Source organism: Amphibalanus amphitrite, unplaced genomic scaffold (genome assembly GCF_019059575.1).
Source record: "Amphibalanus amphitrite isolate SeventyFive unplaced genomic scaffold, NRLGWU_Aamphi_draft 000581F_arrow, whole genome shotgun sequence".
NCBI classification, from domain to species: Eukaryota; Metazoa; Arthropoda; class Thecostraca; order Balanomorpha; family Balanidae; genus Amphibalanus; species Amphibalanus amphitrite.
Genome location: NW_024882075.1, coordinates 106,179 through 118,710, shown reverse-complemented (window position 1 = coordinate 118,710; position 12,532 = coordinate 106,179). Strand labels below are relative to the sequence as shown.

The following is a 12,532-nucleotide window of genomic DNA, read 5'->3' as shown; positions in this document are numbered from 1 at the left end:
ACCAGAGCTGGCGCCATCCCGAGGTGAGCTGCAGCTCCGGGCTGGCCCAGCTCGGTGAACTGTTTAGGGTCGCCAGAGGACAGTGAGAGGGGAGGGGTCGTGTCAGGCCATACAGCACTGCTGCATCTTACATGAGCGGCGCCTACAAAAGGACTGCTAGTGGCCCTGCTCGCTTGTAAACACGAGACACAATGAAATAAGCATGAATTATTCAGCGTCTCACATTCCCGCCCTGGGAATGTCATCTCAGCAATGGCACGTGCCGTGCCGTGAGGCGCCAAATAAGAGAAAAACAAGCACCGGCGCCATATTGGCGACCCGTTTAAAATCGTTCATTGAAGAGCAACAACAGACGATACAAGTAGCAAATAAGGCGAAGAGAAATGATAGACCGCTAGAAACAGCGCCCAATAACATGCTTCAGCCATCCCCTCCTCTCATATTATGCAAACAAAATGCGAGTGGTCGTTTGATTACATTCAAATACACGAGGTCACAAAAGGCCGCTTACCAGGGGCATTGTGAATGAAGTCATCCTTGTGTAGTTCGGTCGCAGTTATGGCCATAAAGTGAGGTTTGCATACGTGAAATCATTTCAAGAGAACTGTACAGCGCTGGATGGCGACAGACAATAGTTTGGTGACAAACTTTAGAGAGTTCCGTGAAGTGACAATAAAAAGATAAAGATATAAAATATGGTTGGCGAGACGGTTTTAAAGTAAAACTGGAATATGTGTTTTGAGTGGGCATTTCGTTTCCTAAAGGTGACATGATATATTCAGGATAAAACAACGTTCTTTCTACAAAACGGTGGCTTTATGTTACAAGGCACCGCAAGAACCCTGACCACCATTTATCTGCAATTTCGTTATTTTGGTGTCGAAAGTGCTATTCTGGAAGACCTAGGAAGGGGTTATTTCAATTTGGTTTGCTCGCTGCAACCACATGTGTCACACGGCTACGTTTACAGACAGGTAATCCGAAGTCTTCACCACAAGTGCGTCAAATGTGATATTCTACATAGTCCATTGCCGCAGACGCCCGCCTAATGTAAGTGACCCTCTAACTCAATTCTTGCTACGTCACGCAATAGGGAGCATTATGACGCTACAGCGTCATGTTAACTATCACGCCTCCGCGTCAACAAATAAGCAGACAGAGACAGATTCACCACAATTCACGAGAATAAAATGAAAAACGAGACGTTTGCGCACGAGGTCTTTTCCGAAAAACAGCCACTCAATCAGCAAAAAACAGTCAAATCTAATGAGCATAATGGCGAAAGACGCCTTGCTCTGGAACGCAAATCTGGAACTTCATTGATTTATTCCTTGGAATTTGGACGATAATAGACAGCCTTGTGTCCATAAACCGACGTAATGCCTACATACATTGGAATATAGCCACTAGGCACTAGCCAGTTGTAACCAGCTGATAAAGGGGCTGTCTCGTGCTTAGCTGTGCATCAACCCAATTGAATTCCAGTTTCTAAAATACTAGGCAGGTAGGTGATGATGTTGTACCTCTAAAACAAAACTATAATGCACAAAGGAAACTAGATCGCAGGCCTTTAACTGCCACTGGTTAAGTGATTATGTCTAATAAAAGCAGTAAGGCGTCGGCGATTTAACAAATACTGGTAAGAAGCAATAGGATATGAGTCTGTCGGATCATTGGCCTGACGTAGTGTTTCCAGGAAGTAAGCAGCTTATACGAAAACATGCGCTTTGATCAATCGCTGCCAAATATATCCGTGAAGAAAACTCGCTTCTAATAAAAGGAGGTTCTTTTCATGGGACTGCCAATAGATACGGCAAATTCGATTGTTGACGAACTTCACAATTAAAGCTACCGACAACAGATAAGAGTCAACAAAAATTATGAATTATTGGGTACTGAAACACCTAACAAGCTCTCACCAAAAATAGCTGAAAATCTGGCAGCGATTAATGGTGCAAGGACAATCACCTTGTGCCCATCACCTGATCAGAGTGATATTTCAATCAGGCGCATTGGACGGGTGATAAAAGACAGGTATTCCGTCATATACGACCATAGGGTGAGATTTACAGCGCCACGCTGAATTAACCCGACAGCGAGTGGCGCGAAACAAATAAACCGAAACTGGTACGAACTGAAAGCAGCTCCAAGCTCAGTGGAAAGAAAACGCAAAGTACCAAATTTAAGGCTCCAGTTAAGAGGATTCGCTTCTGTACTCGTTCTGCAAGCTTCATAATATAGGTAATAGGTATGCTACCTCATTATGGCGCTGCAAGGACACATCATAAAAACCATCAGTGATAATAAAATATAATACTTAGTCTCATGCAACGTTATTATTCAGGAAATATTAAAGCCTGTATGGCCTGGGAGGACGGCTGCACTCGTAATATCGAGTGAATTTAGCCAATCACTTAATGTTCGGGCATGACCTCCCCCAATACTAAATCCATAACAATAAATTACGACAAAGTCAGCATCAGGGCTGCGGAGTCGACGGATTTTCGGCGACTCCGACTCCGACTCCGACTCCGGCTTTCAAAAACCAGCTCCGACTCCGACTCCGACTCCGGGCAGAATTGTCGACTCCGACCGACTCCAACTCCCGACTCCGACTCCGCAGACCTAGCAGGGCTGCGGAGTCGACAGATTTTCGGTGACTCCGACTCCGACTCCGGCTCGGGTTTCTAAAATCGACTCCGACTTCGACTCCGACTCCGGTCACAACTGTCGACTCCGACCGACTCCGACTCCGACTCCGACTCCGACTCCGCAGCCCTGGTCAGCATAGCCGGGTCCAATGACCTTACAGAGCTCTACATAATCATGGAAGCCAATGGATCGGTCTATTACCCAAATCGCTTTTCATGCATCACCCTTTCACGGACGGGTGGTTTTAGCCTGGAATAAGCACGTGTCGGTCCGTCGTTTTTCAGCAAACAGACGCGTTACCAACACTCTGTCGCTGTTGTAGACTAATAAAACACCGTCGGGTCGGCTGTGCACGCGACTTACTACTACCGATGCCTCCGACAGCGCCCCAATGACGTCAATATGACGTCACCAGCGCAGCGTGACGGCCGGCGCATGATTTATGAGGGCGCCTGTCGGCACGGCGGCCTTTCGAATCGCACTGGAAATCACTGAGCGAGCACTATAGAGCTTTTCATCGACTCGTACTGACGAACGAAACTATCACGAGTGTGTGACGTCACGGGGTCAATGACCCGCCGATGAGTAAGGAAGTCCGCGAGTAAATGTCAGAACGGCGCTGTCAAAGCTTCCACGGTCACGATCACCCCTGGATTGCCATGACAACAAGGAAAATATTGTCATCGAATGTGTCCTCAGGTCAATGCCGGGCTACCGCTATGATAGTGCAGAAGGGAAGTTATGTTTTGTTGATGAGGTAAAACGGCGTAATTGGGAATACCGAATCCAAGTGAGGGGCTATGTAGGTAAGTGCTAGATGCAGGTTTACAGAGATAAAACAGCTATATCGCTCAAATGATGTAACGCTGTCCATTGGCTACATGGAAGTTCTCGGCCGATGTCAGACAAGAGCTGTGAGCAGTTCCTGATCATCAAATGTTAGAAAATAAATAAAGCGTATATTTCAAGAATTTAGTGCAGGGACACCACTTACGTGAATAACAGTGCAACAAACCTCTTATCTATGCGACATTGCCCTGGCTTAGAAACAACATTAACAAAGTCCCACAGTCTCACAATCTTATCTCTGAAGTCCAATTATCACCGGATTCAGGCGAAAACAACAGTGTTTGGAATAGCGCTGCGGAAATGTACCTCTTCCACAATCTAACTAACATTTCCTGGAGTGAGCCAAAACAGGTCTCATTTTGTTGAGATCAAATCTTGACATATGATGATCTCATACAATATACATTAATATGATATAAAAGTGGGCAGCTGTTGCATGCACTTAATAATAAATAGTCATATTAGCTCTTCAAAAATAAAATAAATGGTACACCTTATCCATGAAGATAAGAACAGAAAAAAATCATTTTGCTAAGTTTGTCATCACGTTACTTCGTTTTTCTTTTAGCTTAGATCAAAACACTTTTCAGCTTTTCTTTTCATTCAGTTTCTGACATCCCTAAGCCTTGTAAATGCAATAAGCGGCCTTAGAAACCATGGCACATGATGATCAAGCATTTTTACAAGACTTATTTATATGTCTGTGGAATGGTTAACTAGCGAAGAAAACATGAACAAACATAATTTTACACCGTTATCAAGCAGTTTAAGCTGGAAAAACCTTTTTGTCTTGCAAATAATAAACAACTAAACAAGCTCAAGGTTTGAATTATTTGTGACGCTTATAATCCTTAGCAGCCTATGATCACGAAAACACGACAAAATTACTGGCATAATCCTTGGGTATAACTAAATGTGATCATCCTAGTCCCACATCAAGCACCCGCCGCGCAGAAATTTATAAGATGGTGCTTTGGATGGCTGAAGCATTTCCGTTTTCTCGGACATGAATGAAGTCTAATCTCATTCAATTATAATCGCTGTAAAAATATGTGGAAGCCTATTACAGCTGCACCATAGCAAGCCGGGCAAAACAAGTGTGTTACAATTTATATATTATATTATGCTCCTTTTGCAAACGAGGCACTTCCTAACATCACACAATACAATTACCTACAAGTGCAATAAAATTTGAATTTTGGTAATTAATTGTTTTTCGGAGTTCGTTTCAACCGATAGGAGAATATCATACTTTTTCTTCATTTAGCTACCTCTGCCACCGTCTATGTAAAGTAAATAGCTTTCCTTCATCAATCCCGTCAAGGCTTCATCAATCCCGTCCGACCTATCACCTCACTAGTGTGGGTGGACCAATTTCAGCGAACCAGTCTCGTTAACCCTATTCCTGGCGGGCTCCGCCGGGACAAGAAACTGGCGGGGGGGGCCGATTCGGCCCCCCCCCCCCCCCTGAGATCTCGAGAACGAAGCAAGATAGCGACAAGCGGTAAACGGCATCGGATACGCACGGCCAAGATCTACAATTTTTACTAAGGTCATTTTCAGGTCAGGTCAAAGATGACGTCACAGGGGTCGAAAAAGTCAAAATGGCGGCACTAGATATGGAGAGAGTTTTTCTCGAATAACTTTCGAATTAGTCAAGATAGGAACAAACTAAGGGCATCATCGTGATCCTCTCGTCAATCCGCATCGAATGATATATATGTTGACCTCGAAAGGTCAAGGTCAAAGGTTGACCTCAGGTCACGTGACCTCGAGGTCATCATGTATATCATTCGATGCGTCTTGACGAGCTGAACACAATGAGACCATCCACGCGTCTGTATCTTGTTCCTGTACAGAGTTATTGGCCAAAAACCTTTGGTGACCTTTGATGACGTCACATGACCTCACAGCTGCCCAACAGCAAAACAGACCTCAAGGTAGTGAAGGTTGATCGTATATGAAGTCATGTATGGTATATGGGGCCATTCCGACCCGTTTTAGTGGTATAAACAGGGAGTTGATTTTTCCCCCATTGACTTATAATGGGGAGGTCGCGAAATTGACCTGACCTTAGGTCACCGATATCAAAATTCCGAGATATACAAATTGCACATACTGGTACCCTAACTAAAGCCTGAAGAGAAGAAATTGATCGGTCAAAAACTCTAGCTCTGGCGTGATTGCAAACTTTTCTGAGGTAGCGTCACCAAACCGCCTCTGGTGACCTGACCTGAGGTCAGATCAACTCAAAATTTTCAGACATGTTGCGTAGAAGCCTTTTAGGAAAAGTCAGAAAATTTGAGCTTCCTAGCTCAACGCGTTTGGGAGATATAACCAAAAAACCTCAGGGGGGGGCTCCTGAGGCCCCCCGCCAGGAATAGGGTTAAATCGTATACGAAGAAACCAGCGTTCCTTTGACGAGCCGCGCCAGGCCAATTGTCAGGTGATGGCGATTATCTTCGCTCCAATGCCATCCACCGAACACAAACGCGCCACCGAAAACACCTCGTGCGGACCGCTGCACGTGCGCAAAAATAACAAAAACAAAATAAATCAAATAGCTTCCACGAATAGCTCGGTAGCTGCTTCGGTACGTCCGTTCCGAGCTATGTGCGATTTTCTTGTCGAATCGTGTTCAGTTTGCGGGATCTGCAGCTAAGCACAACACCACTGTCGATCCGATACAGTTTGAGTGTCGCTGTGTTGACGTCATCACAAAAATCACGACGGTGACAAAGCTATAAAACCAACCAGCCTGGTTCTATCCAGAACACGAAACCGTGCCCAACAACTCACCAGCGAGCGTTCCAACACCCTCCTTGCCACTGTTCGGGCGTTTGATTAAGCTGTTTGGAGCTGCCATTAATCAGAGTTAACTGACTTGGTAGACAGTTGGAGTGATACTGGACGGCCGTTTGAGCTCCATATAGACGAGTATACATGTTCGATATTCGGATTACATGGGACATTCGAGGCCGGCTATGCCGTGCCTGTTTCACGTTTGAGCTATTTGCTTCGGCGATGTAAGCTGCTCAGAAAGGAGTTAACAGTAGTTTGAAAGCAGAATCGGTCGCTGATCATTCATCAGGATTCAACTAATGCGCCCAGTCGCACCGATAAAGGACCAAATGGCTTTGGGTGACCAAAGAGAGACTAGTCAGCGATGGTCCCAACATTTCACATCAATGGCTGCGAAAAAAAAAAACTGTTCCTAGCCAGCATATACGTGACCTGTTTATGATTATGCTCATTGACACGAAAACAAGCACGGACTCAAGACCCTTCAATGAGCTCAGCTTAGAATGGACAGCTGCTCATAGAATGCTCTCATAAGATGTCCTGAGAATCATCATCAGTGCCGTGACGATTGTCATTCATGCTTGTCAGGTCACCAGGCCAAGCGGCGCAGTGAAAGGGATGCCAGGTGTTTGCTAGAAACAATTTAGCCAAATGAGCTGAAGCGCAGAGGGGTGAGCCTAAAATGGAAAAAGCCAGCCTCACAGGCTATATGACCCACCGATTGGCCCATAAGAGGACTTAAGAAATGTGTGCAAGATTTCCCTTTGGATCTCCCCTCGTCTATTTTTTTTTTCAAACACCTGTTCTCTCCATCGATAAGAGCTAATTCAGGATCTTGATAGTGCCAAAAATGTAACAGCACACAATCAGAAGTCCCCCTTCTCCCCGTAGTTATCTATAGGTAACACTCAGCCAATTAGCCTAAGTAATCTACCTAGCGCCACCAACCAGGTGAAAATCCAAAATACCGCCAGCTCGTCTAAAACCATCACCGGGCACTCACATCCCGGTAAAACCTCTGCGGACCCTCCTAATGGCCAATTGACGTGAGCCAGCCGGCCACTAGGCCAGACTGGACCACGAATCCACCGGCAGGGGTCCGAAATAGCTCGCCCCACCCCCGCCTCCGTCCGCTGATCACAGGGTGCACGAAACTGACGACCAGACATGGAAACAGACGTGATGACGTCACACGCTCCCCCCCCCCCCGCCTCAGAGGCAGGCCGCTAGCTGACATCTGCTTCCTCCACACAAAAATATCCACTGCAACCACAGGAAGCAGAGCAAAAACATTTAAAGGGGGTGCGCAGCGCGGCCCCACAAAACAGGGCAGGCACGGCAATGCCGCCTAGCGGCAGAAAACTAAACTAGCCATCGCCGTGAGGGGTACGGATCATCTGCGCGGCTGCGGCGAGCCATTGGTCGCGCGGGGGCGGCGCGGCAGCTCATTGGCGGCACGTGGCAGGTGCCAGCACCGGAAACTGGCCGCCGCTGTCGGCGCTGCCGCCGGCGCCGACAGCCCGAGCCGTCAGCTGAGCGATGGGGCCGTCTGGTGACCTCGACGGACCGACGGTACTGGGTCGGAGCGACCGGGTAGAGCGAGCTGGGTTGGGGCGATGGGGTAGAGCGAGCTGGGTCGGGGCGACGGGGGCAAATCGTGCTAGGTCGACAGCAGGAAAGGGGCAGAGCGTGCTGCGTTGGGGAGACGGGCAAGACGAGTTGGATCGGGGCGACGGGGCAGGGATAGAGTCGAAATGACTGGGCAACGCGTGCTGGGTCGCGCCACAGGGCAAAAAGTACTAGACAGGAGAGATGAGGCAGGGTCAGGCGGAGGGATAGAGCATTAGGGGTCAGTATGGTAGGGCAGGACATTTTTCAACATCTAGCATGACAAGTCAAATGTGAGAGGATGCCATAATTACGAATGTGAGGTGGCGGTAACAGCCATTGAACCAGTAGACTGACAAAGAGATGATTTTACAGCTGATGTGTGAGAGATTTGGATTCCGTGAGCTCATACGTGAGCTCGACTGGACGATGGCGGGGCAAAACTTGGTTCTGTCTCTGGGCCAATCGTGCAGGATCGTGTCGAGTTCACCGACTGATCGAAAGCATCGCCGATAGATGGGCCCAGAAATGTGGTATTCGACGCTGAGGTCATGCATTGCATATCACAAACACTCAAAAATCCCCTCCAATTTAAAACTCTTCGTATTTTTCATTCATGTTATGTTTTTAATTACGAAAAAAACTTTTCCTTACATATTTTGTTAAAAAAATCCTTTTCAGCACAGTACCCGACTAACAAACCGGCAGTGGCGACGGAACACCTTCAATTAAGGGAAGGGGGGGGTGGCAGTGCGGACTTTTGGTCACATTCTTTCCATGTAACGCCCATAGGGCTGATGTTAAAATGTCCAAATCAAAGGGAGGGACGATGCCCCGGTGCCCCCTCCCCCCGTTCCGCCGCCTATGCAAACCGGGCAAAGTTGAAACAGCTTCGGGAGCTGCGGGGGACATAAGCCCCAAACTTCTCATCCCTATGGACCCCTCAATGGACGATACCTCAGCAAATTAAAGCCAGGTCATAGTCTGGGTCACGTCCATGTCAGTAAACAGGTTACTGTGCGTCATATTGCTGAAAGGTCACCAAATCACCACGCCAACTTAGGGAACACCACCGCAGCACAGAGCGTGGGCCGAAACGTGAGCTAGGTCGGGAGAATAAACCGATATCCGAGCCGGTAAATCCATGAACTTATACAGAATTAGGCAGAGCGACTCATTCCGCTGTGAGTCATACGCTTGGGATGAAAATCCAACAGTATGTTGCGCGATGAGTCAGACGCTAGTCACAGCTCACAGATCCACTGTTTTCGAGTCCGTGAAGCTGTCTCCGTCCAAACACCTCCGCTTGTCAACAACTCCAGGAACTACAGACTCGGTATCGGGAATCAACATTTGGCAGACAATAAATGAAAGCAGAATGACTCAGTGTGGCAAAGATAAGCAGGACGCGGGCGGTTTGGTCAGTGTGTTTCAGCCAATAAAACTGCCAAGTGGCACGTAGATACTGAGAACCAGAATCTAAACAAAACACACAGCTCAATGTAGAAAGCATGAACTTATCAAACAGACCAATGGCTGACCGCTTCGTTATAAAAGTTGAACGGTCTCAATGCGCTTCGATCCTTTGTTCGGGTCAATCGAGCGACCAAAAGCAATGGTCCCAGCATACTGCGGGCATTATGGAAGGCTTTAACTTCACCCAAGTGGTTGGAAAAGTGTTATGTTTGAACAATGGATACCTTTGTGGTATAGGCGTAACGGCCCGGCAAAAACTTGCCAACATTTTCGATGCTGGTAAGCATCAGTTATCCCCTAAGAAAACCTGATACCCAATAACTAGCCGCTTGCCTGTCTCCTTCCACTTTTTTTGAACCATCCCATCCTCGTCAGAAATGAGAGCAAGAATGCATTAACAAAAAAGTCACACAGCGGAACCAGTCTAAGCGGTGAAAACTAATATCATCCACCATGATTCCATGGCACTAACCCCATCATCCTCCCGTTCTTATGCCCAACAAGACCCCTCCCACCCCCACCCCCCTCTCACCCCATAGCGCACGCGCCCTGCCCTGCGCCACGTCCGCCTCCAGTGTGCCAGAGGCGCCGCAGGTGCGCCGGGGCGAGACGTACGCGGCGCGGTGCGGCGGACGCGCCGCCTTCATTTACGGGACAAATTATCGACTATTGGAAGCATTGACCGACCGGGCCCGGTGGCGGCAAAGCCAGGTGAGGCTGCGCCGTCAACCGTGACGTCATGCTCGGCCAGTGACGTCACGGTTGGTCGCGGGCGCAGAACAGACCACATCCTCCCGGTCGGTGGAAAGGAGCGACAGCAGAGACACCTAGTGGTCGGTGTCGAAACTTAGGTTCGCCGATTGGACGCTTGGTGGCAGGAGTGTATGGATTTGGAGCGTTTTAGGGCTTGGGAATACCATCCTCGAGCTCTGCCCGTTAGAGTTGCTGCAGCTAAGGGTGACACGGAATATATCAAGAGTTTCGAGCAGTCAACTAAGAATTACATAATCTCAAAATACAGCCAGTGTTCATCCCAATTAAGACAAATGAGCATCAGTCTAAATGAAATCCATTTCACATCCACATCAAGTGCAGATTTCTTTTGCCAGCCAAGTTGCAAGGCCTGATTTGACTAGTGTAATCAAAACCATCATTGGCTCCTCTACACAGAAGTGCAGCTTAACTACATTGCCAGCTCTGTGGATGCTACACCACCAGTGACCAGTGATCTATCTCACTCACTGACTGATAAAATATCTGCCCAGGTGGCATGGTCATGCTGTGGGCCGGGGGGGGGGGGGGGGAGGGCGGCTGGTGCATAGCTATCCCAGACTCACCTGGAGAGTTCCAGCAGCTCCAGACTCCAAATCCTGGGCATGCAGGAGATCCTGAGCATCCCGCTGCGCCCACAGTGCAGCCACGCCCTCCATCTGAAATGAGACAGACCAATGTTGAAAAACCAATGAAACAGATAAATGATAGGCCCATATTAGGCAGACTATCTGGGTTTCATTCAAAGATCTGTGGTCATCTCTGCTGTAGCATCACCTTGTGTAGTGTCACAAATTATTGACAGTATTGGTATAATGGAAAAATGCGTATTTACTGTTGTAAGGCTTGGCACTTTGGCAGAATGTTAGCAGCTTTGAATAGAAACATTTACAATGAGGAAATACAGTAGAACATAAGTAAGGTGAAGTACAAAGTGAAGCTGGAAAGAGAAAATGAAAAATTGACACTTGACTGAACTAGCAGGTCAGCTCAAACTTGTCATGCAGAAAAGCAAAGCTTGTGAACTTGAAACCACCACAATCTGTCTGAATAAGGAACTCACCAAAAACATTGCAGGTGGCAGCATCATAACTACAATCTAGCTTTTCCCCAGCATGGTATTTCTTTCCCATAGACATAAGCCTTGTAGAATCACGAACGGCATAATAATGTCATGAACACTTGGCATGGACTTATGTCATATCAAAATTGCAGTTGATCCAATATAATTGTTGGTTCACAAATGTCCCCGCTCCACGGTGTTCACTGTTCATAGGCTGAAATCTCAACTGCCTAGACTCGTTGGAATGGCGAGTGTTTCAGTTCAGGGCGTTTGACACCTGAATGTATACACGGTAACCCCGGCACTGCAAGTATCACCAGCACAAACTCGCTATCAACGAAATTGCACAAAGTCAATCACAATCCTCGATCTCACAATCAACACACAAACAGTGGGCGCGTGGGCGGCAACCCGCGAAACACACGCGCGGTCCAAAACCACAACAAATCGTTTACGACGGTCCGCCACTTTTGTATATTGCGGCATTTCTAGTCTACATTACTACCAAATGCTACCAAATGAAGGATACCATGAACTGTGAAGGGACGTAATTTCTCGTGCTCAGAAAAAAAATACACTCACTTTGTAACAGAGTAAAAATGTTTGGTTCTTTGTCGCCAAGCCGCCCTCCGCCGTGCGTCCGTGGGTATGTGTGTCGGAGTTTGCATCTTTCTTATAGGTATCTTGGTTTGCATCTCCTCTGTCCGTTGCCATGGCGACGCCGCGCGACGCGGCGCGGCGAGAGACGCGGCGGGAAGGCAGTCGAGCTTGGGAACCCGCGGGGGAATGTTGTCGAGGTTTAAGTGGCAATACAGTTTTTGCCGTTAATCGAGACTCTCGAGCTGGAAACCGGAAAGAACACGCGACCGGTAACATTGGGGGCTCGTCCGCTGCGTCCCTAGTCCAGCGAGACTCAGTACCGTGCCGTTAGTATTTTTTTTTTAACGTAACTTGTAATTTTCCGACGCCATGTCGGCCTCTGACCCCGCGCCGGCTAGTGCTTCACCACAGCCGCCAGCTGACGCCATCACGGAGGCGAAACCGACAGCTATGCTCGCATTCATGGAAGAAATGCGGCAGCATATGCAAAATCAAGACAGGCAGATAACAGCGCTACAGCAGGCCGTATCTGTCAGGGCGGCTCCGGCGGGCGACAATGGCGCCGGTACAAACGATGCCGTCGCCCCCGTCGGGCCTCCAGTGAGTCGTGAGACGGTCCAGAGTCATCCGACTCGCTCTCACGACCTGCTCCCGTTTCGTGAAGACCCAGCAGAGCCCATGGACGAATTCTTCGCCCGGTTTGAAAGGTAC

The 12,532-nt window shown here is 48.0% G+C and overlaps 1 long non-coding RNA gene across 1 annotated transcript in view; it reads right to left on the bottom strand.

The window, feature by feature from the left end:
- Positions 1-11,618, bottom strand: part of LOC122394238 — a 50,556-nt gene extending 38,938 nt beyond the window's left edge. The window contains exons 1-2 of the long non-coding RNA XR_006258829.1: positions 11,222-11,618; positions 10,725-10,817 (exon numbers count right to left, since the gene is read on the bottom strand). This is a non-coding gene — a long non-coding RNA (uncharacterized LOC122394238). The remainder of the gene's footprint in view (positions 1-10,724; positions 10,818-11,221) is intronic.
- Positions 11,619-12,532: the final 914 nt, after the last annotated feature.